Raw genomic sequence first — 24,908 nt, 5'->3', positions numbered from 1 at the left:
TATACATTCCTATCTCCAAGTTGTTTGTGGCAAAAATGGACTGATTCTGAAACAGAATCTTACCTTGATAAAATACATAATATAAATATAATTTGGCAAAGTTTAGACAAGCATGCATCCCAGTAAACATAACACTTTTGTTAATACCTTTTGCCAACTTTAATGTTTAAGCACAGGACTTTCGTTAATGACAATTTACGAAATATTCCACATGGCAATAGTTACACTTCTTCAACTACATAAAAAGTTAATTGTTTGTTCATGCTCAGTTGTGTATCCTTGAAATATGTCATTTCATAATGATCTTCCCAACACTTAAGAAAAAAAGATTTGAGCCTCATTCCTATGCCTAATTACATGATTCAATACATGTGGATTTTGACTTGTTTTCCTCATATTGCAGTGTACTCAGCAGATAGCCCAGCAAACCAGCTGAAGTGTGAGCAATTAATCAACTTTCTACTTCACAATTTGTCAAATTCCAGATCACACACCATTTCTGACTTGCGCCATTTTATGTTCATGTTGCTGAGTTCCGCAATGCTTGGTACAAACACATGTTATCACCTGATAACTAAAGTAAAACATTTTTGCGTATTTTTTGTGATGGATTTTTCTCTGGTGGTGAAGTATTGTGCTGTTTTTATGAGCTGTATTTATACACTGTGTTGTCTTTCATTTTGTTTTGACTGTTTTCTTGTGGGCTGCTCTGTTATGTTTTTGTAGCATTGTTATTTTGTGTGAGTTACGCTATTGTGTTGTGTTCTGTATTTACTTTAGAGTTGTCAATAAACACTGCTAAATTTGCTGCCAAAAACAGATTCGGAATTATACAGACTCTTATTTACCGATTCGGTACATTTTTGGCACCTACATCTCATTTTCCGAATACCGGTCGGTAAATGCCGAAATTACCGTATTTCGGCTGTTACCGACCGGTATTTGCCTACCTACATCTGGCCCTTAGTGTCTGAAATGCATGTACTTTTACTGTAGTGAAACCTTACCGAGCATGATCACAAACCAATGTTGTTCCTGGATCAAAACCTCCATTGGTAACCTGCTGTCCAAGTTGGGCAACTTTATTGTCCAATGTTGGTTGGTGCTATATAATATTATGCAGTTAGTAGTGTATGCATGGGGAATTGTGGTCATTCAAGGCTCTTTACCATTGGAAATCGGGCTGATAGGTCAGGGGACCCAGTGGGCTGTGCAAGGCAGAAGGACTGAAATGCTGAGATGTGTAATCAGGGTAAGAGGATTATTTAAATAGGCTTATTCAAATACACACGCCAACCTAATAGTTGTTTATTTAAATAAGAAGCTCAACCTGATTACACACCTGGGCATTTCAGGCCACGTTACATTTAGGATATCATTTTAGTGGCAAGTGTTTACCAAATCTTAGCTCTAAATTAATAGTTAAGTATTGGACTTTGAGGAGAAAGGTCTCCAATTTTCAACTCACTGTACAAGCTAACTGGAAGGAAGATCTGTTGGCATAAAACCCCCACCAATGCACTTTTAAACTAGCACCTCATGTAATAACACTACTGATGTACAAGACGTACTTTATTAATATTTTGACATCCTTGTGGCCTCTTAGTTATAGGTCAGGTTTACAGCTGTGGAAGCCCTAGGAAGAGCATGTGAGCATATTGAACCATGCTATTTATTTTAAAACTGGAGTTTCCTAAATTGACATATTCTAGCAGTATTAGGTTCAAGAAGCAGCACGAGGTCCTCGACGGATTGTATAATCTGGTTTAGTCTTCTCATCTTCATGAGCCTGAGGAGGACAAATGACCGTGGGACTGCCAAACACTTCTCCTTAATAGGTGGTGTGGTAAATCAGATTGCTGGAGCTAGACTTCAGTTTGGTATGAGGTGTGGGTAAGCTCTAACACAGTTGAACAATCTAGGGTGAAAGGTAAAACAAGGTTTTTTTTTTTTTATTTATTTAAAAAGTTTTATATAGCGCTGGCTAGACCTGGAGGTATCAGAGCGCTTTGCATGAGCATCAGATCATAGTTACAGGTTACATCATTACAAAGGTTACACAGTTCTTAGAGAATGGCAACATAGTTACATGTAAGGTCGAGGTAAACAATAAGCACACATACGTAAGGGGAAAAGCAGGCAAGGTGAGAGATTCCGGGGAGGGGGGTTGGAGAACGGGAAGTAGACAGATAATGAGGGCGGGAAAGGGAAGGGCGGGAGAGAGACACAGCATGGGAAGAGGAGAGGAAGGGTGATGGGGACACAAACCGGTAGACGAATCAAGGCAACGTCCTAAGTCCAGTAAGGTGTGATCCCAGGGCAGACAAGGGGAGAGATTCAGGGGAGAGAGGATAGGAGCTAGGGAAGAGACAATAGGGAGAGACGAAAAGAAGTCTGCCTAAAGACCGACTGGGTAGGTGACGACCAAGGAGGGAATCCACGCCCCATCTCCTCTATAGCTAAACCAAGTAGCTCCATCGGGCATCAGACAAAATAGTTCAGTCTCAATACATTGAGAGAGAAGGGAAGGAGAGACATAAATAGGGGGAGGATGTGGTCGGAGACGACAGGAGAGACGAAAGGAAGTGTAACTATGTGGTTCAACAATAAACCAGAAAAGATCAACAAGTAAACATTATATCAAACAATCAGCAATACAATTAGGGGAGGATAGAAAGGAGAGAGAAAGTAGTGGGGGGTAGAGGAGGAGGGAAAGTGAGGATAAGGGAAGAGACAACCGTAGAGACGCGAGGAAGTCTGTCTAAAGACCGACTGGGTAGGTGACGACCAAGGAGGGAATCCACGGCCCATCTCCTCTATAGCTAAACCAGGTAGCTCCATCGGGCATCAGACAAAATAGTTCGGTCTCAATACATTGAGAGAGGAGGGAAGGAGAGACAAAAATAGAGTGAGGATGCGGGAGGAGACAACAGGAGAGACGAAAGGAAGTGCAATAATGTGGTTCGACAATTTACCAGAAAAAGAACAACAAGTAAATATTAAATAGAACAGTCAGCATTACATTAGGGGAGGAGAGAAAGGAGAGATAAAGTAGTGGAGGGTAGGAGAGGAGAGAGAGTGAGGATAAGGGAAGATACAACCGTAGAGACAAAAGGAAGTCTGTCCAGAAACCGACTGGGAAGGTGACGACCATGGAGGGCATCCACGGCCCATCTCCCCTATAGCTAAAACCAGGTAGCTCCATCGGGCAACATACAAAATAGTTCAGTCTCAGGTGGTGAGGGAAGAGGTTCACAGAAAAACAGGGTGGGGACAAAGGACAGGCGCAAGCGAGGGCAGAGGACAGAAGCTGGAAAGAGTAGGAGCGGAGGGGGGAGGGTTGGGGGAAGTGGGAGCACATATTGTCAGCAGGCGCAGGTTCGTTTCTTTTATATAGCGCTGGCTAGACCCGGAGGTATCAGAGCGCTTTACATGAGAATCAACAATGTAACAGAAAAAGTTCCACAATTACACAAAGCATTCAAAACATAAGCAATACAATTAGGACAGGAGAGAAGAGAGAGGAGAGAGAAAAGTAGTGGAGGGGGCTGGGGAGGTGAGAAAGGGAGGATAAGGAAAGAGACAATATGGAGAGACGAAAAGAAGTCTGTCAAAAGATCGACTGGGTAGGTGAGGACCAAGGAGGGAATCCACGGCCAATCTCCCCTACACCTAAACCAAGTAGCTCCATCGGGCATCAGACAAAATAGTTCAGTCTCAAATAAATTGAGAGAGGAGAGAAGGAGAGATATAGATAGAGGGAGGATGCGGGAGGAGCCGACAGGAGAGAAGAAAGGAGGTGCAACAATGTGGTTCAACAATGTACCAGAAAAAGATCAACAAGTAAACATAATATCAAACAATCAGCAATACATTAGGAGAAGAGAGAAAGGAGAGGGAAAGTAGTGGGGGAAGGAGAGGTGAGAAAGTGAGGATAAGGGAAGACACAACTATAGAGACGAAAGGAAGTCTGTCTAAGGACCGACTGGGTAGGTGACGACCAAGAGGGAATCCACGGCCCGTCTCCCCTATAGCTAAACCAAGTAGCTCTATCGGGTATCAGACAAAATAGTTCAGTCTAAATTCATTGCGAGTGGAGAGAAGGAGAGACATAGAGGGAGGATGCGGGCAGAGCCAACAGGAGAGACGAAAGGAGGTGCAACAATGTGGTTCAACCATATATCAGAAAAAGATCAGCCAGTAAACATAATATCAAACAATCAGCAATACATTAGGAGAGGAGAGAAAGGAGAGAAAAGTAGATAGAGGGGTAGGGGAGGTGAGAAAGTGAGGATAAGGGAAGAGACTTAACAGAATAACATTTCCAAAGTACTTTAGTTAAAAGTAAACCAATCAATCATTCAGATGCCATATCCATATTGTGGAGAAGTGTGGCTCAATGGTTAGAGCGGCAGACCCTGATGCAGAGGTCTGGCCTGGGACCAGGGTTCAATTCCCGCCTCGGCGGGTCTTGGGCACAATTTCCTCTGACCTGATTATTCTCACCTTGGTGCCTATTCTATTCATGGGTCCCACTCTGCAACTCTGGACAATAGCTTGCTTAATCTCCACAACAGCCCAACAGCGCTGGGATGCCTGGCTTCACCTTGGGGTGCCCAGGAGTGGACATTTCACAGGGAAAAGCCAGGAAGGGTTCCACAAAGGTATGCGTACAGCACCAGGAAACCCCGGTTGGGGTATAAGTGCGCTTTACAAGTACAAATTCATTTCATAAGGAAAATCCAATTTGTAGATTAGTAAGCATTTGTAAAAACAAAAACTTTCCACATCCTTATTACACCAATTGGTTTGCTACGATGCGTCCCTCTGCGCTAGGTGCTGCGGCATGGCAGGCTCCTTCTTTCATTTCCTTTGGGATTGCCCTATGATTCAACAATTTACTATTTTGGAGGGGAGTGATGCAGGTTCTGGCCACAATTACGGGGCTCAGGGTCCCCCTTGAGGCCAGATGGCTAATGCTGTGCATAACAGGGGAGGAACTCTCACCTGATATCTACAGATATAGCTAATGTTGGTGGCAGAGGTAGCAAAGCGTAATGTTGCAAAGATGAAGGGGGGGGGGGGTGGACCCCAGAGGGTTCCAGACTGGGAAAATGATTTAGACTGGTGTCAGCAAGCTGAATGAGAAATTCATCAAAATCTGGGCTGCCCTCGTAAATATGAGAACATCTGGGGAAAGAGATCCTCTATAGGGGTACATAGAGGCCTGATCAGGGAGTTCTGGGAGAGTGGAAGGAGTGCGGGTTGAAGATATTCATGTTTTATCGCATGTATATCTATATCGAAATTATTTGTCGGCCGATTATGCTACTGTCTGAAACTGATATGGTGGATGACTCTCTATCTGGGAATGTCATGTCATTGTCCGTACATGTATACTTTGATGCATACTGAGCAACTGTTCAATAAAAATATTTATTTTAAAAAATACACCTTGAAGTGTTTTTGCATTTAAAGAAGTATTTGGAATGGGAAAAGTAGGCATACCAATGCTTTAGCTGTGCTTCTAAGAATCCAATACTATTAGGCAGCACTGCGTTTGCTTTTGGTTCTGAAACAAACTCCCCAGCAATTTAATAAAGAAACAAAAAAAGATTCCTTCGAATTTTAGTCAAGTGCAGCAAATCCTTACACAGTTGTAATCAAAACAAAATGACACAACATTCAGATCTCCTAGTGTTATGAACTGTTAGTGGTAGTACAAAAGGTGGCAAACATCTAAGCCATATGCCTTGGGCACCAGTCCACAGTCTTAAGTAAAAGAAAAGGCTTTTCCACACTTTTAGTCAGGCCACTTCAGCTAAAAGCCAGTCCTCACTATTCCTGCAGGTTGTTCTTCAGGAAGACACAGTTCTTTCTGTGATTCTAACTTTCGACACATCTCGTGCCACAAGAAAAAAAGCCCAGCAGTCCCTTTCTGGCTAGTCCATATGCTGGTCATCAAGAAGCCAGTTTCCTGGACATCAAAGGAGCTTTGCTGTCTCTCGTATTAAGGATAAAGCAAGAGTAATTTCTCCATTTCCGATTACCAAGCAGTTGTGAATTCTTGCAGTACAGAGCAGGAAGAGATCCATCGTCCACCTGAACCAGTCAGCTCTCTAATTTTTTAGTTCAGAGAGCGGTGTTTAAGAATGTTGACTCGGGGGGGCGTGGCTTGCAGCCAAGGGGAATGGTCGCACATTGAAGCGGCTCCTCGGCCCGGGCTGCCTAACTACCATTAATCCTGCGCTGGTGCCTCCATACTGCCCAGGGTCAACAGAAAATAGATCGCTGACCTTTTGGGTACCCTCGCTCGGCCCCTGATGCCCACTGGGTCCTTTTAAACGTCGGAATTTGATCCCGGAGATCAGCCCTCCCTCGGCCCAAGATGGTGGCCGCGGACACTAGACGCTCTGCTCCAGATACCGGGGCCGCTCCAGTCGCCGAGGGACCTTGAATCCCAGCAAACAGCCTTGTCGAGTCTTAAGGGGGCGATCCTCCACCACTACTGCCCACCCACGCCTTGCTGGTCCCCCCATGTGATGGGCGGTACAGCGAACAACGGGCTCCCCCAGCCGCCCAGCGTCAATGCCCACGCGAGTCCCCGGCTTTGGGCCTACTGCCGGGTACCGCCCTACAACTGGCACTAGGCTTTTCTCCGCTCTGCAGCACAGCGGCCGAATATACGGCCCCACCAAACGGCCCACCTCCCCCTGGCTGATCGAGTGGCTGGAACGGCAGGGAGGTTTTCTGAGCCCCTCGTGAGCCATGCTGATGACGTGACCACACATTACCCTAGGCCCCACTTTGGAGCACGGTAAACGGCACTCACCCCTCCACCTGTGTGACGGAGTAACTGATCTCTGTGCCCACCCTGACTGCTGGAGACGCCTGGAGGATGAGGAGCTCCCACGCTGAGGTGATCAGCCCTCCCAAGATTGTTAGTGCTGCCAGGGGGATGCAACCAGGTGCGGACCGCACACTACTCTGAGTCCTACTTGATGGTGAGGCCGGCATAACTGGGAGCAGTGTTCCTGACCCCCATTCTCCATCAGTGAGCTACTGATTGTCCATGCCTCCTGGAGCCCTGTGGACTCACGACCTCTCCCAAGACGTAGATCCCAGATGACACGGGCTTCGCTCCCCCCTTTACGATCGGCGAGGGACCCCCCCCTCCGAATAGTGTGCCCCTCAGATCTGCAACAGTACAACCTCCTGCAAGACCTGCACTTCACGATGGCCTCCGGTAAGGGAAATCGACCCCCCAATCAAAGACAAATCAACAAATTATCGTGGGGCTCCAAAGGAGAGCCTAAAGACATTGCCCCTGATGCTATACCCAAAACAGCGACTCCCCCTCCGCAAACGAGGCCCCCACCCTAGACGATGTCATGGAGGCGATCGCTGGAGTCCGCTCCTCATTAGAGACCCGCATAGACCCATTGAACATAGAAGTGACGTTGTTGCACGCAGATCTTCGTAAAATGGATACCAAAGTAAAAGATATAGAAATCAAGACCTTAGCACTTGTTTACGATACCTCCACTTTACAACAGCAAGTAACTCAACTCCAGAAACAACAGCACCAAATGGAGATGCTCCTTGATGATTATGAATGGCGCGCAAGACGCAATAATCTCCGCATCCTGGGTGTTCCGGAGCATCTTGAGGAGCCGGCCGCCGATCTCTTTGTGGAGAAACTGGTCTTGCAACATCTCCAACCAAAACAACTCTCCATTTATTTCTCCATAGAAAGGGCACATAGGGTTCCCGGGGGCAGGCCGAAGCCGGGCGCTCCCCCCGCCCTATCGTTGCCCATGTATTTAATTTTCGTGACCGGGATGACATCCTCCAGACGGCACGAGCGGGACCGCCACTGCGAATTGACAATGCGCAGATCATGATCTTCCCGGATTTCACTGTGAAAGTACAGGCTCATCGACGCAGCTTCCTGGAAGTGAAGAAGGCGCTCCGTGCACAGTCCATCAAGTACTCCATGCTGTTTCCCGCGAAACTGCGCATTGAATCGGAAGGCAAGACCTGTTTTTTTGAATCCCCTGCTGAGGTGTGGGATTGGCTTGAGGGGTGGCGTCAGTCTGCGACCACCCAGAATCATCGCAGGAAATCTGCAGATCGCTCTGACGCAGAGGTGCTACCTGAAAGTCAGGACCTATTTGCAGACAACACTCAGGGTGAGCAGTGACCCATAAGATTAGGGGCCATATGTATCAAGCCAAATTGAATTCGCAAACGCCGAAATTCGCAGAATTTGGGCGTTTGCGAATGCAATTTGGATGATTGGTATGCATCAAGGAAATCTTCTTTGAAAATAAGGAATCGCATAATATGCGATTCCTTATCTTGCGATTGCATTTAAGGAATCGCAAATTTTGCGATTCCTTAAATGCAATGTAAGAAGCCAAAAAATAGCAAATTGGCCTTAAGGAATCGCAATTTACCAACAACTTCTAGTTGGTGGTAAGTTGCGAATTCCTTTCAAAATGCATATTTTTTCTATTTTCTAAGTGCCATGTGACGCACATCCATGTCCACCCATGCCGATTTCAGGGATGCAACAGGGTGTCCTTTGGACACCCCTGCACCCTTGAAAATATTCACAATTTGCGATTAGCAAATTGCGAATTGCAAATTTCCCCTTCATTCCATAGAAATGAATGGGAAATTTCTTCCTTAATTGCGATTAGCAATTTGCTAATCGCAATTAAGGAATTTTAAGAAATCGCTAAAAAGAAGCTAATTTCTACATACATACCATTTTGCGATTTCTAAATAGCGATTTCTTATAAATCGCTATTTAGGAATCGCAAAACGGAATGTTGATACATATTGCCCTTAGACTTATCTAGCAATTGGAGCACTGTTGTTCTTGACCGTCTAAACCTGCAATGCCTGTTGTGTTGCTCCTACTTGTCGCAAGATTCCTTGCTGGCTCCTTGGATGAGGATCGTCCCTTCATTGGTCCATCACGACACCTATACTGCTGGGGCTGTCCATGCTGACCGGGGCCACGCTTGACTACCATATCTTAATTCAATGCGCGTGACCTCCTTAATGCTTCGAGCCTCCGGATGTTCCTCCAGATCACCACTATGAACCCAACCCTGTATTTCGGTGACCCTCCTCTCCGGATGGGACTCCATCTTACAGTCTGCAGCCCATCCTGATCCATACATATCCTTTTCCTGGTCCTGATGTAATTGTACATTTTGTTCCGACTGCTGTTTTCAGAGGACTTGTGAACAATATTATTTTTTGGGATTGCTCTGGGGTATGACAGACTAACTCACCTAGTACTATTATAGTGGAGGTAACTCTTGTACCACTGGGCAAATTATCGAAGCGTGGGAGGGTGATGAACATTATGCCTAATTGGGGAGAGAACACTACAGACTCTGACCATCCTTATCCTATTAGTTGTTATACACTGTCCGTATACATTGTGTAGCGCTTCAGGACACTGTCAATTGCCTGAACTGATGTGGATAGGGCCCTCGGCGTGGGGCCGACCTGGGCCTATTTTGTTAATAATTTCTACTATGTGAATGCTATTACTGATGTAAGTTGTTTTTAACTTCACTAGACGATATCATCCTGTCAATAGCTAGCGGGGGCACCCACGGCTCTTCACGCACCTCATCAATGTTCGGGAGGGCGACAGGCACTCTGCCTAGTTGGGGAGTGGATAGTTTCAAGTCCGCGGGAAGGGGGGCAGAGAGGGGGATTGAGGGGGGGGGATGAGAAGGGGGGAGGGTTTGGGGGGACATGGGTCGTTGGGAATTTTGCTAAGAAACTGTTATTGTTTTTGGGTTTTGTTTTGTTTGCACACTGCAGAGAATTTTTGAACTTGGAACATACTACACAGCAATACGCGCCCCTACAAAACAGTCTGTACTCTTTATCAGAAAACACTGGTTCCCTCCTAGGAGGGAGATGGATGGTTGGGAAACCTGCTCTGATGTTGCCGTTATTTTCTGTTTCCACACTACAGTGGTTTTTCAGACAAGGGCCTAACTACACAACACTGTGTGCCTTCACAAGTCGCCCAATGCTCAGCGTCTAGATACACCAGGTCTTTCCCGAACTCCATCATAGGCTTCTCCGGGACTGCTATTTCCTACAGGACACACTTGGTGCCCCTAAAACCATTAATCCGTACACACCTTCCGTTCTTTGACGACGTCTCTCTCCCTCATGACATGGAATGTCAACGGCCTAGGCAATAGAATAAAAAGAGGGATAGTCATGTAATATCTTAAACGTCACGCTCCAGACCTGGTTCTCCTCCAGGAAACACACTTGATGGGCAACGCGTGCCAAGCACTGCACCGGGGAGGCTATAAACTACTCATGCACGCAGGCTTCACCTCCTGATCTAGAGGGTCCAGAATCCTGGTTCGGAAAAATGTTGCACTGACGTGTACAAATATGTGGGCCGACCCCTTGGGTCGTTTTTTGCTGTACTAGAGGCCACCTGGGGAGGAAAACTGTTGAATGTCATCTCAGTCTACATCCCTCCAACCTTAGGCACAGCTGCTTTGCAGGCCCTACAGCGCATAATGTTAGATCTCCCACAAGGACCCCTACTTATTGGGGGTGATTTCAACATGACAATGAATGATACCCAAGATCGGCACCCCCAGCGTTCGTCACACAGGCCGGGCTCTGATCTATTTGATTTCACACAGACAAAGGGGATTGAGTCCCTATGGCGCTCGTCTAACCCGACTACTTCTTACTTCACACACTATTCCAATGCCCACAACAGCAGCTCTCGCATAGATTATCTGTTCTCCCCACCACTGATCTGGAGTTTTTTCACCGCCCTAAAGGGCTCCCCAGGGGAATCTCGGATCATTCCCCACTCATAGTGGAATTCACACATCACCGTCAGAGATCCCGCGGCCCCATAATCATAACGCCCTGGCTCCTAAAAATCCCTGACATAAAATACTGCCTGCTAGAGCACACAGAATACTACTTCGCGGAAAATGTCGGCTCTGTGAAATCGGCTAGAACTATATGGGAGGCCTACAAGGCAGTACTTAAGGGTAAGGCATTAGCTCTCAAAACTGGCTACATGCACAAACAAAGTGATCACCTAATTCAGGTAGAAACAGACCTGACCCACCTGGAATCACTCCACAACGCAAACCCCACAGACGAAACAACGACTCGCCTCCGAGCGAAACAACTGGAATATAAAGCGCTTGCCTTTGAGAAAGCGCAGGCCAAGCTCTTGAAGACTCGCCATCATATTTATGAACTGGGGTACAGGGCAGGTAAACTACTGGCATGGCTCGAAAAACGCGAGCAGGGATCTCGATGGATCCCAGAGTTGACCATACCAGACCAATCTACTGTCACGGACCCGGGTGAAATAGCAGAGGCCTTTGCTGCCCACCTAGAGGGAGACTACACAGCCAGAGCACATTATAGCGCCGAAGAGTCTAAACTACTCCTGGCTGAGATGAGACTTCCCACTCTTTCCGAATCTGATGTGCAGGAATTGGAGGCAGACCTCACAGCAGAAGAGGTTGGCAATGCCTTGTTTGCCATTCAATCAGGTAAAGCTATGGGCCCCAATGGTGTCCCTATCGAGTTCCTAAAGGGCATGGCAGGTGAGATCCTCCCGCACCTCAAGGAAATATTTGAGGAGAGCCGAAATGCCGGATGCCTGCCACTGGACCAACGGTTGGCATCAATAGTGGTCATTCGACGACCTAACAAACCGGCTAATGATTGCGACTCCTACAGACCAATTTCCCTTATCAACTCCTAGGTGAAAGTCCTAGCGAAACTCATTGCTACCAGACTTATGACAGTCCTCCCCGCCTTGATCCATGAGGATCAGTCGGGCTTCTTGCCAGACCGTAATACAGAGCTTAACCTCCGACAGGTTCACAACGTAATGAGCAGGATACCACATCTTCAAGAGGACGCAGCTAACCTCTCCCTTGATGCTAGGCTTGCCTTTGATTCTATAGAATGGTCATACCTTTTCGAGGTCCTACTCTGCTATGGTTTTGGTCCCAAATTCATCCAGTGGATCCGATTGCTCTACACTGATCTCTGGGGTCAAGTTTATGTTAATGGACATACATCCAGGCGATTTCCCCTGCACAGAGGTACAAGACAGGGGTGCCCTCTGTCGCCTTTGTTGTTCGCACTTACTCTTGAACCTCTGGCTCATTGGGTCAGAACTGACAACCCCATCCGCGGCCTCCGATGGAATGACGACATGATTGACAAGATCTCACTCTACACGGACGACATCCTCGTCTACGTCTCCTCCCCCAAATCCTCTCTTAACAGTCTGCTACACGTCATCACTAACTTTGGCAAATACTCGGGCTTTTCCATCAATTGGTCCAAATCAATACTATAAGTACTACACGGCCCACCCCTTCCCCTTCCACGAGGCTACTCAATTGAAGTGGCCCTGGATGGATTCAAATACCTCGGAATCTTTATCACTCCAGACCCAAAAATATTTTATGACTGCAACCTAAAAGGACCACTTCAAAGACTCCATAACGACATCTCACATTGGAGATCACTCCCTCTCTCTCTCCCGGGCAGAGCAGCCCTCTTTAAAATGCTCGCACTCCCTCGATTCTTGTATGCCCTGCAGAATTGCCCATTTCCCATCGCCGACTCTTATTTCAGCACGCTTGAAGGAGACCTCCGCCTCCTCTTATGGGAAGGCGGTTCTCCCCGCATTGCTCTCCTCTCATTTACACAGGGGTGGTATGATGGAGGTATTGCCCTGCCAAATGTTCAACTCTACTATTGGGCTACTCAATGGACTGCCTCTAACTCATGGATTTATGGTTCACCCACTAACCCTGCTTTTCACCTAGAGAGATACCAGACGGGCTGCAGGGGCTATCTTGAGGCTCTGTATGGCAAACACTCTTGTGCCCGACATATAGGCCCGATGTCCCACACAATAACAATCTGGCACCGTGCAAACAAGTGACTCGGTGGGCTATCACTCTCACATTATCCACCCCACTTTGGACTTCACATAAGTTGGGCTCCCTCTGTCACTATCAGAGCTTTGACAAGTGGGACACAATTGGCATCTCTATCTTGGGTGACATGCTTCACAAGGGCAAATTACTGACATTCGAAGAGCTCCAGAAGACACATGACTTAGCCCAATCTGAGGCCATCCGCTATCTCCAAATCAAACATGCCATACTCGCCAACGTCCCTGATCTTTCTTCTCTTCCACAATCCTCGCCCCTCGGGGACAGACTCTTGTCAGAACCCCTCCAGGCCAAAGCGATATCCTACACCTACCGTAAATTATGTAATAACATGCCCAACACCTTCCAACTTTTACAAGACAAATGGCATAACGACATCGGAGTCTTGGATGAGGCTGAATGGCAGGCGGCATTTATGTCCCCGCGCGATTCAGCTATTAACCACAGATTTAGACTTATACAATTAAAGATATTGCACAGAACATACATGTATACTCCCCTTCTGGCCAGGGTTGGTAGACACATATCTGACCTCTGTCTCCGTAACTGCGGTCAGATTGGTACCTTCTACCACATTCTCTGGGAATGTCCGGTGATTCAAGACCTGAGGGAGCGTGCCGCTCGCAAAATGACTGATGCTCTAGGAAAGCCCGTCCCTCGGACTCCCAAATGCGAACTCCTCAATGTATGGGACCCCACAGATCTAACTGCAATGGAACAGCAATGGGTGGCTCTGGGCTTCCACTTACTGAAACAGGAAATAGCAATGCAATGGGGCTCACCATCTAAACCGCTTTTGATCAGTTGGGTTGCTGCTATGGATGTGTGTATGTTGTCCGAAAAAACGGTCTACAAGGTCAGGGGGTGTCCTGGTGTTTGGGATAAGAAATGGGGACACTGGAATATTTATAAAGGTGAACTGTGTACTTCTCCTTAAACTGACATGGCAATGGCTAGACCTGGTCCCCCTCGTAATCGTGCTTGTGATACATTGCTGTAATGTACCTATTCTATGTCAAGTTTGTAATTCATGGCTGTTTGCTAAATATTACCTCTGCTTTTGTTCAATAAAATATTTTAAACAAAAAAAAAAGAATGCTGACTCAAAGGTGAATGACTAAATTCTCTAAATGAATCATAGTAAGATTCTCAAACAATCTCTCCATACCTTTTGCAAAAGTGTGGCCCAGTTCCTTTGAATATGTTACAACACCTTATACTGAACTTTCGAAAAAAGGTGTAAGGGATCCTTGTCTAAAATTCTCTCTCTAGCGTCTGCATCTATAGAAAGTTAGCATGCTCACGATCAAAGTGAAAAAAATCTTCAAATCCTCAAATGGTGTAAGGCTGTAGTTTGTCAGTGACACCCATTTGCTACAGATGGTTCTTCTCTGCTGGGACCCACCTTTGGATGCTAAACAGGAGACAGACAGAATGCTCAATGGGAGGACTAACATTTCAAAAGTATCAAACTTCCTCTGTCAAAAGAGCAGGCAGAGACAAGATCCGAGAACAGCACATCATCTTCCATGGTGCCATACAACATCCCTAAATAGATCATTTTTACATCCCACACAATCTGGAGGTGCCCTTATACCACTCATTAACATACGTAATGGTTGTTCATACAAGGTATTTTCTTCCTTAGCCCATTCAGAAGTGGATACATTCTTCCACTAGTGAAAAATGCAAAATTCTACCCGAAAGAACCTTACCACCTCAACACACATCTGTACATCTGTAGGCAGGTTTTAACGAACTAGAAATACTGCTTAATTTAAACATGGTTCAGTTAGCAATGTTGGTCTTAGCCAGCTTACATTGACAGCTAGTAGTAGTTGTAGTATAATAGTGCATGTTTATTTTACGTGAGAAGCATTACTCTTTCTCTCTCTCTCTCGCTCTCCCCCTCTCTCTCTGCGCTTGTGTGTTTTTCTATTTCAGGTACATCCTTGAAAATAATTCTCATTCCATAGTATCTGGACTGTATTATTTGTGCTTTCTCGAGGAAGCAATGAACAGATGTTCTGTGTGTGTTACATAAACTGTCAAATAGTCTCCCTAAGTACTTATGCATAGCCTAACAAACAGAATGCGTTATGAAGTAGGTGTCTCTAGAAGAATCTTGTTCACCAGAATATGGATTGGCTAATGTATTTGTAATATTCCTAGTATGTCAGATGATGCCATAAAATGTACGTGGCTACTGTACCCTTAATCCTTTAAAAGCTGTGTTATTTTTGTGATGAACTAGTTCTGTATGGGCTTTCTTTGGGAACAGACTCCATGTCAGTCTGTTTACCAATTTGCACTTAGTGGGTTTTGGGCGTTGTAACTGAGCAGACCCTGCACTAGTCTGTTTATTGATTGGCACTCAGTCTTTCCTTGGGCTTTCTTTAGAGACTGTCCTTATATTATTACTCTTACAGAATTATACTTTGAATGATTTGTGTAATGCTAATTCCTAATACAAGAACAGATTACGTTTTGCTTATTGTAATGATCATATTTTTAAACAAATCCATACAGTTTTAAAGTGGAATCCTTGTCTTACACTGGTTTGTATGTCAGCCTTGGACAAAATGTTAAGAAGACTCGCATAGTCTCACAAAGACTCACGTAGTCCCGATCTTGGACATCGACCTTCTTATTTAGTTAATTAGAATCAAGTCAAGTCAAAGATTTATATAGCGCGCTACATACCCGGAGGGTCTCAAGGCGCTTGAAGAAGGGTGGGGAGTTACTTGTCGAATATCCAAGTTTTAAGTTGCTTTCTGAATGCTAGGTGGTTCTGAGTGAGACGAAGGTGAGTGGGGAGTGAGTTCCAGGTTTTAGCTGCGAGGTAGGAGAAGGATCTACCTCCAATGGTGGTTTTATTGATGCGAGGTACGGTAGCAAGCGCTTGGTTGGAAGAACGTAGTTGGCGGGAGGGGGTGTAGAAGGAAAGTCGTGTGTTGAGGCATTCGGGTCCAAGTTCATAAAGTGCTTTTTGTGCGTGGGTTAGGAGGCAGAAAGTAATCCTCTTATTGACGGGGAGCCAGTGGAGGTTTTTCAGGTGATTAGAGATGTGGTCTTTATGTGGGATGTCTAGTATGAGTCTGGCTGATGCGTTCTGGATGCGTTGGAGTTTTTTCTGGAGTTTTGCAGTGATACCTGCGTATAGGGTGTTTCCGTAGTCTAGGCGGCTGGTGACCAGTGCATGGGTGACCGTTTTTCTGGTTTTGGTGGGGATCCAGCGAAAAGTTTTTTTGAGCATGCGAAGAATGTTGAAGCAAGATGATGAAACGGCGTTGACTTGTCTGTTCATAGAGAGTGAGGAGTCCAGGATGACGCCCAGGTTCTGTGCGTGGTCTGTCGGGATGGGTGCTTTTCCAAGGGCCTCTGGCCACCAAGAGTCATTCCAGGCGGAGGGGGAGGTACCTAAGATAAGGACTTCTGTTCTGTCTGAGTTAAGTTTCAGACGGCTGTGCTTCATCCACTCGGCTACATCTTTCATTCCTTCATGTAGGTTGGTTTTGGCGGTGTTAGGGTCTTTGGTGAGCGATAGGATCAGTTGAGTGTCGTCAGCGTAGGAGATGATGTTGAGGTTGTGCTGGTGTGCGATGGCCGCGAGGGGGCTCATGTATACGTTGAAGAGGGTGGGACTGAGTGAGGACCCTTGTGGTACGCCGCAGATGACTTTAGTGGCCTCTGACTTGAATGGTGGGAGGCGTACTCTCTGAGTTCTTCCGGCAAGGAATGAGGTGATCCATTCCAGTGCTATTCCTTGGATTCCGATGTTTCTGAGTCGTTGTAACAGGGTGTTATGACAGACTGCGTCGAAGGCTGCGGAGAGGTCGAGGAGGATGAGGGCGATGTCTCCATTGTCCAGTAGAGTTCGAATGTCGTCTGTTGCTGCGATGAGTGCGGTCTCAGTGCTGTGTTAGGCTCGGTAGCCAGACTGTGAGGAGTCGAGGGATTTGTTGGTTTCGAGGAAGGCGGCGAGCTGGTTGCTGACAGCTTTCTTGATGACTTTGGCCGGGAATGGGAGGAGCGAGATGGGGCAGTAGTTTTTGAGTTCGGTGGGGTCAGCTGTGGGTTTTTTCAGAAGGGCGCTGAGTTCGGCGTGTTTCCAGCTTTCTGGGAAGGTGCCTGAATTGAGGGAGCAGTTGATGACGTCTCGGAGGTGTGGTGCTATGATGGAGTCTGCTTTGTTGAAGATGTGGTGGGGGCAAGGGTCTGTGGGGGATCCTGAATGGATGGAGTTCATCAGGCGGATGGTGCCCTCAGTTGATATTGGGTTCCAGTCATTAAGGATGTTCGAGGGGGGTGAGGGTCCTGCAGAAGGTTGGGTGGGTTTGTCTCCGGGTCTGTTGTCGAAGCTGTTGTGGATGTCTGCGATTTTGTTGTGGAAGAACGAAGCTAGGGAGTCGCAGAGGGCTTGAGAGGGGGTGATGTCATTGGAGTTGGCTGAGGGGTTGGTAAATTCTTTGACGATGTTGAATAATTCCTTGCTATTGTGGGCGTTGTTGTCTAGTCGGTCTTTGAATGCGGCTTTCTTGGCAGATCGGATAAGTTGGTGGTGTATGCGGGTGGCGTTTTTGAAGGCGTCCCTGGTGCTGGTGTTTGGGTCTTTTTTCCAGGCCTTCTCGAGGGAGCGACAGAGTTTCTTGGATTTCTTGAGATCATCGTTGAACCAGGAGGCGTGTTTGCTGCCTAGTTTGATTTGACGTTTTTTCAGCGGTGCTAGGATGTCGGCGCTGTTGGATAGCCATTGGGTGAGGTTAATTGCTGCTTGGTCGGGGTTTGAGGAATGGGCGGGGGGGTTTTGAAGAAGCGATGAGGAGATCTGGTCGATGGTGACTTTGTTCCAGTTTCTTCGCAGAGTAGGTTGAGGATGGTTGTGAGTTGTGGACTTATTGTAGGTAAAATGTACGCAGCTGTGGTCCGTCCAATGGAGAATAGTGGTGTGACTGAAGGAGACATTTTTGCTGGAGGTGAAGATAGGGTCGAGTGTGTGACCTGCGATGTGGGTGGGCGTAGTGACAAGTTGTTTGAGTCCGAGGTTGGCGAGATTGTCCAGAAGGGAGGTGGCGTTGCTGTCATTGCTCTTTTCCAGGTGAAAGTTGAGGTCTCCCAGTAGAATGTATTCCTCGGAGGGGAGGGCGTGTGGGGTGATAAAGTCAGTGATAACGTCGCTGAATTGTGCGCGGGGTCCTGGAGGTCGGTAGAGGAGTGTGCCTCTGAGTGTGGTCTTGGGGTCGGAGTGGATCTGGAAATGAAGGTGTTCGGCGCTGGCAAGGTTGACGTCTGAGCTGGTTGAGATGTGGATGGAGTTCTTATGGACGATAGCGATGCCTCCTCCTGTTTGGTCGGTGCAGTCCTTACGGATGATCTTGTAGCCTTCCGGGATGGCAATGGTGATGTCTGGGGCTGATGAGGCGTTCATCCATGGTGCTATAAGGAAGCCGACGTCGGGAGAAATGGTGTCTAGTAGGTTCCAGAGGTCGATGGCGTGTCTGTGGACTGAGCGGGTATTGAGCAGGATGCATTTTAGGTGGTTGGGGTCGGATATCTGTTGTGCGATCGTGGATGAGGAGTTTATCTTGCTGTCGTCGAACTTGCAGGAGTAGCATGTGAAGGGTCCATGGGTGTGTCCAGGAGCGGCTTGGGCGCAGTTGGGGAGTCGGCCGGGATTAAGGGCTAGGAGGGTGGAAGCGTCGTATGTAATGCGGGAGTGAAGGGCATTGCATGGACCAGGGGGTCCATCCAATTGATGAATCTAATTAACCTTAATTAGACTAATTATTGCAATTGTTTGGAAGGTGGAAAGTTGGAGAATCTTGGAGATTGCCAGAGTACCTATATGTGTTGTCTAGTGAGTGAATTTGATGAGTATTATTAGGGTTTTTGCGCTGCATGATCTGTCATGTGTTATGTTCGATTGAATTGATGATTCAGTTCTTGTTGATGCTACATATTCGTGCAACAAGTAAACTTGTGACATATTGTAACGTGGTCGACATAGGGGTGGACAAAATCACAGAATTTGACTCTGTGGAATTCCAAGGAGTTACTTAAAAAACTCTGCAAGAATCCACAAAGTTCAGCCAATGGGTTGAAGTAGGCACATCACGCTTCTTGGGCTATGATTTAGCCCTAGAAAGCGCACTCCGCGCTGAAATATTGGTGTGAACAGAACCACATTGTGCACTAGAGGTCGCAGCTCCTCGAATTGAGCAGCGCACAAGAAAAGTAACAAGAGTAAAACGGATTTGCCAAAATTCCATAAAATTCCACCTACGAAATAGAATATTTCGCCCACCCCTAGATTTAATTTGATTTTTGTAAATGTATGGGATTTATGGAGAGATTGACTTAAAAATAAAGTTGTCTGTTGCGTAAGGTGTGGTGCTTGGTTAATTTTAGGTTGAAGTTAATAAGGTCCTTAAATTTCTAACTGTGAATAAGTACTAATTAGGAATTATGCCATATTATTCGGTACACAAGGAAATATTATGCCGATTTCGGGTTGGGTTTCAATGACTTATTGAGAAACATATCTCAGAGTGTATCTAGATAGTATGGTAAGGTAATATATACCTTTCAGTGGTGACTTTGATTCCCTTCCGGTGTTTCGTTAGGCAGCCTTGATTTGTTGGCATTGTGTTTAAGGTTTTGAAAATGTATTGCGATTCATTATGTGTTTTGTGAAAGTTTGGTTGAATAAGTAATGGATGTTCTTATGGCAATATCTATGAAATGATTCAATTGTAAGGAGGCTTAGACTCCTGTGGGAGAACCTGCAATGAGATGCTGCGGAACCATGGAGTACATACACGTGTGTTGCTCAAAAAATGGCTAAAGGCTATAAAAGGTGACAAGAAGCTGCAATGCCTGATAATGGTATTTTTGACATAAAGAAGCTTCCGTATACCAAGCACGGCATGTTTGTTTTGCAACAGTAACCGTCTGCGCCCGTCGCGACTGGACCGTGCCCAGCGCCAGACACCCTGGACCCCACGAACACCACGACTCCAGCCGCCAGCACCCTCCATGCACTAAACGCTGGACGATCACGCACTTGCTGCCTGGCCGCCCAAAGCGCACCTAAGGGCCCTTCTCCTGCCGGAACTGCAGCTTCACCAGTATCCGGCCCGCCTACCCACCGCCCTGGAAAGAACCCAACTACCTCAGATACATCCTCCTCAACACCTGCTCCATCCGCTCTGCCCGAAAACACGCCGTTGAACTCTGGGTCCTACTCGACTCAACCGCCCCAGACGTTGCCTTCCTGACGGAGACCTGGCTGAACGCATCCTCTGCCCCCGACATCGCCATAGCCATCCCGGAAGGCTACAAGATCACCCGCATGAACCGCACCAACAGAGCAGGAGGAGGAATTGCTATCCTCCACAGGAACACTCTCAGAGTCGCGACCAACACTGATGACACCCTCAGCACCGCCGAACACCTGCACTTCCAGTTCCACACTGACCCAAACACCACCCTCAGAGGAACCCTCGTCTATAGACCCCCCCGGACCCTGGCCACAGTTCAGCGACTCCATTGCCGACTTCATCAGCACACACGCCCTCGCCTCCACGGACTACATCCTCCTCGGGGATCTGAACTTCCAACTCAAGAACAACAATGACACCAACTCCACCACCCTGATCGACAACCTAGCCAACTTTGGACTCAGACAACTCGTCACAGCCCCCACCCACTCTGCCGGTCACAAGCCTGACCCCATCTTCTCCACAAGCCCCCACGTCTCCTTCAACCACACCACCGAACTCCCTTGGACCGACTACCGCTGCATCCACTTCACCTTCCGGAAACCCACCACGCACCACCGCACCCAACAGATGCCTCGCCGCTGCTGGAGAAAAGTCACTGAAGACCAGCTAACCACTGCCCTCTCAAGGAGCTCACCCGCCAACCCCACCGACCCCGACACCGCTGCCTGCAGCCTCCGACAGTGGATCGAAGATTGTGCCAAAAACTTCGCCCCGTTCAAGAAACCCTCCAACAGTCGCACCAGCAAGAAAGCCAGTTGGTTCACTGAAGGCCTCCAAGCAAACCTGTCAAAAGCTGGAGAAGAAATGGCTCCGTGTACGAACACTGGACAGCTACGCAGCCCACAGGAACAAAACCCGCAGACACCATCACCTCATCAGATCTGCCAAAAGGGCCTTCTTCAAAGACCGCCAACACAACAACACACACAACAGCAAAGAGCTCTTCAACATCGTGAAGGAACTCTCCAGCCCCAGCTCCAACACCAACGACCTCCAACCTTCGCAAAACCGGTGCGACTCGCTGGCCACCTTCTTCCATGGCAAGATTGCAGACATCCACAACAGCTTCAACACCATGACCACCCAGACAACCACTGAGACCTCCGCCCCCACGACCACCATATACGCACCAACTGCCTGCTCTCCTGGAACAACATCAACAACAACGACATCATCAGGATCATGAACACCATCCACTCTGGATCTTATTCAGACCCATGCTCACACCACATCTTCAACAAAGCCAGCACCGCCATCACACCCCATCTCCGGAAAGCCATCAACATATCCTTCGAGACGGCAACCTTCCCGGAGAGCTGGAAGCATGCTGAGATCAACGCCTTACTCAAGAAAACCAAGGCAGACCCCAAGGACCTCAAGAACTTCCAGCCCCTCTCCCTGCTCCCGTTCCCGGCGAAGGTCATCGAGAAGACTGTCAACAAAAAGCTGACCCGCTACCTCGAGGAGAACAGCATCCTGGACCCGTCCCAGTCTGGGTTCCGCAGCAACCACGGCACCTAAAATGCCCTAATCGCCACCACCGATGACATCAGGACCCTGCTAGTTAACGGAGAAACCGCAGCCCTCATCTTCCTGGACCTGTCAGCCTCCTTTGACATGGTCTGCCACCACACACTACGAACACGCCTCCACAACGCCGGGATCCAAGAGAAGGCCCTGGACTGGACCACCTCCTTCCCCTCTGGCAGAACACAGAGCTTCTGCCTCCCCCCTTCTGCTCCGAAGCCACTGAGATCATCTGCGGCGTACCCCAGGGCTCATCCCTCAGCCCAACTCTGTTCAACATCTACATGGCACCGCTCACCCACATCGCCCGACTGCATGACCTCAACATCATCTCCTACGCAGATGACACCCAGCTGATCGTCTCCCTCACCAAGGACCCCCTTACCGCCAAAACCAACATCCACGAAGGAATGAAGGCATAGCCGAATGGATGAGGAACAGCCGACTGAAGCTGAACTCGGACAAGACGGAGGTACTCATCCTCAGATCCACCCCTTCGGCTTGGGATGATTCCAGGTGGCCCACCACACTACGAACAGCTCCAACACCCACCGAACACGCGCGCAACCTAGGAGTCCTCCTCAACTCCCCCCTCTCCATGACTAAGCAGGTCAATGCCGTCTCTTCCTCCTGCTTCAACACCCTCTGCATGCTTCGCAAGATCTACATTCTCGCCCACCCCACGCCGCCCCCCAGCACCTTGAGACCCTCACGGGTAAGTAGTGCGCTTTACAAATACTATGATTGATTGATTGATTTGTTTATGTTACCCACACTAGAAATTCTTGACAATAAAAAGGATTCTTACCTATTTAATCATAAAAAAGGAGCATACTTTCTGTTCTCACACAATATGGCAATGCAAAAAGCCCATTTGCATATTTTTCTTTAACATTAGGCACAGTGGCAGCAGCTCTGCCTGGGGAAATAAAGAACATTGTTGCCACAGCAATGGCAATCACGCAGAGCTAAACAATTGTAATGGGTCGTACATTGATCGTATTTTCTCCACACTTAGTTGAAAAACTGCTAACATGCACACATCACTCAGCATCGGATAAGCAGTTGTTTGATTATATGAGCAAATAAATAATCCTGACAGCTTTTTAGAAAAATTATTTTTCTACAAAAGTGCTGGGCACTCAATCTCTCCACACTCTTCCTAATACTTAGCGAAGAAAGTAATGAGGACAAAAGTTTTGATCATAAATGTATTGATATAGGACAATTATCTACCAAGCGAAGACCAGACCATCAAGATGTACCACTCAAACTGGCTTACTTGATTTTATTTGTAATTGGCCCATGTTTGAGAGGCCAGCATGGAAAACATTTGTTCAGGATATGCAGCTTGCACATTGACCTACATAGTGAAGGCATCGCATTATTGCACTTTGTTCTCAAAATGGATTGAAGCAAATTCAACAAGAAGTTGTGATGTATTGACAGTGGTCCCCTTTTGATTCAGGGAGTTAATACCAAGATTTTGTTTGCCAACTTTTACAGAGACAGACAGAGGAACACATTTTCAAAATTAAATCGTAAGAGTTTTCTGTACAGCACTGAGGATAACATAACATAATGTGTTTTTGTAAAGCGCATGTTTACCTAAGAGTATATTGAAGAGATAAATAATGGATGTTTTTTATTACCCAACTCAATCGTACTCATTTTATCACCATCAGAAAGATGAAAGGCTGAGAGAGCCCACCAGGATTTGATCCGGTGACCATGAGCTTAAACATAGGCCCCGGATGTATTAGTCCATTAGTCCACTAAGCCACCAGACCCAGCTGGATAACGCAAAAGTCACCCGGAAGTCTCAGTAACTGTGGGGAAGTCAATGGTATGATGAAAACAAAATGTTCCTGAACATCATTCGAAATGGCCAGATGCTCTTCCTTTAGTCTTGCGCAGCATGAGATTTACCTCAGATGAGTTTGAGTGCTCATGTAATAGTCATGGGGGGAGATAGGAGGCTTCTTGGTATTCCATCTTTGAGAATATTATTGATGACTTAGCCTTGGATTACTGCAAATGTTTTACTGATGTAGTATGCTGTTTATCTCATTAGGTGAAGTTTTCAACACCTTCTGCAAATACTGAACCCTGCCATGACATATGGGCTGGTGATTGGGTCTTTGTGAAGAAGCATGAGATAGTCATGAATGAAGGCCAGCAGAGTGGATCATATCACGTCATACTAGTAATGAATACTGCAATGAAATGTGGAGGTTTGTTTTTTTGGGTCCACATATCTCACACAAAATGAATGTGTGTCCTGCTGATGAAGAAACCGTGACACAAACAATTGTTTCACTAATTCAGCTCAAGCATAAGTCTCTCCTTTTTAATGGCTTGTTTTTTATTGTATTTCAACTCTTTTTTTTTTGCGTGTGTTTATCGTCTAACGTGTGTCCAGATGTAATTATTTTAGAGGTCTATTTTTGAAAATGTCTCTATATCAATGCAGCAAAGTTCTCTTGAATTATTAGAATTTTCAATGCTTTCATGCTTAAAGAAATACCAAATGTACACACGATTGTTAGACTTGAGTATTGTATCTTGCTTTGTAGACAGAGATTTATTAAGAGATTATATTCTGAAAAAAAGAAGATGGCTTAAACTAAAGAAAAAAATGTGCTTGACTTTCTGTTAGAAATGGGGGTCTCTAGTTAGGAATGGTTTGCACCTTTTCCAAATAGGGACCCTTCATTCTAGTCAGGATAAGGGGGATACACTACTGAAATAACCCCAGCTTCCCCCCTTGGTAGCTTTGCACGAGCAGTTAGGCTAATCTCAGAGGCAGTGTGTGAAGCATTTGCACATAACCAACAATAATACAGTCAAAACACTACAAAAAGGACACCACATCAGTTTTAGAAAAGTAACCAATATTTATCTGTGCAAACAAGACCAAAACGATAAAAGACAGTAATTAAAAATATGCACTTTGCAAGAAGAACTCAGAAATGCAGTTCCTTGAAGCCAGTAGCTCTGTAAGGGGCTACAGTGGTGCTGAAAACAATAGAATCCAACAGTTCCAGCCGACCGCGTCGGTGCAGACTGGTGTTAGTGTCAGCAG

The 24,908-nt window shown here is 46.7% G+C and overlaps 1 protein-coding gene across 4 annotated transcripts in view; it reads right to left on the bottom strand.

Moving 5' to 3' along the window:
- The window catches only part of GULP1 (GULP PTB domain containing engulfment adaptor 1), a 2,138,858-nt gene that overhangs the window by 1,189,162 nt on the left and 924,788 nt on the right, over positions 1 to 24,908 (bottom strand). The gene's annotated exons all lie outside the window — the stretch shown is intronic.

This window comes from Lissotriton vulgaris, chromosome 2_1 (genome assembly GCF_964263255.1).
Source record: "Lissotriton vulgaris chromosome 2_1, aLisVul1.2, whole genome shotgun sequence".
NCBI classification, from domain to species: domain Eukaryota; kingdom Metazoa; phylum Chordata; class Amphibia; order Caudata; family Salamandridae; genus Lissotriton; species Lissotriton vulgaris.
This window is presented reverse-complemented; position numbering and strand designations above follow the sequence as displayed.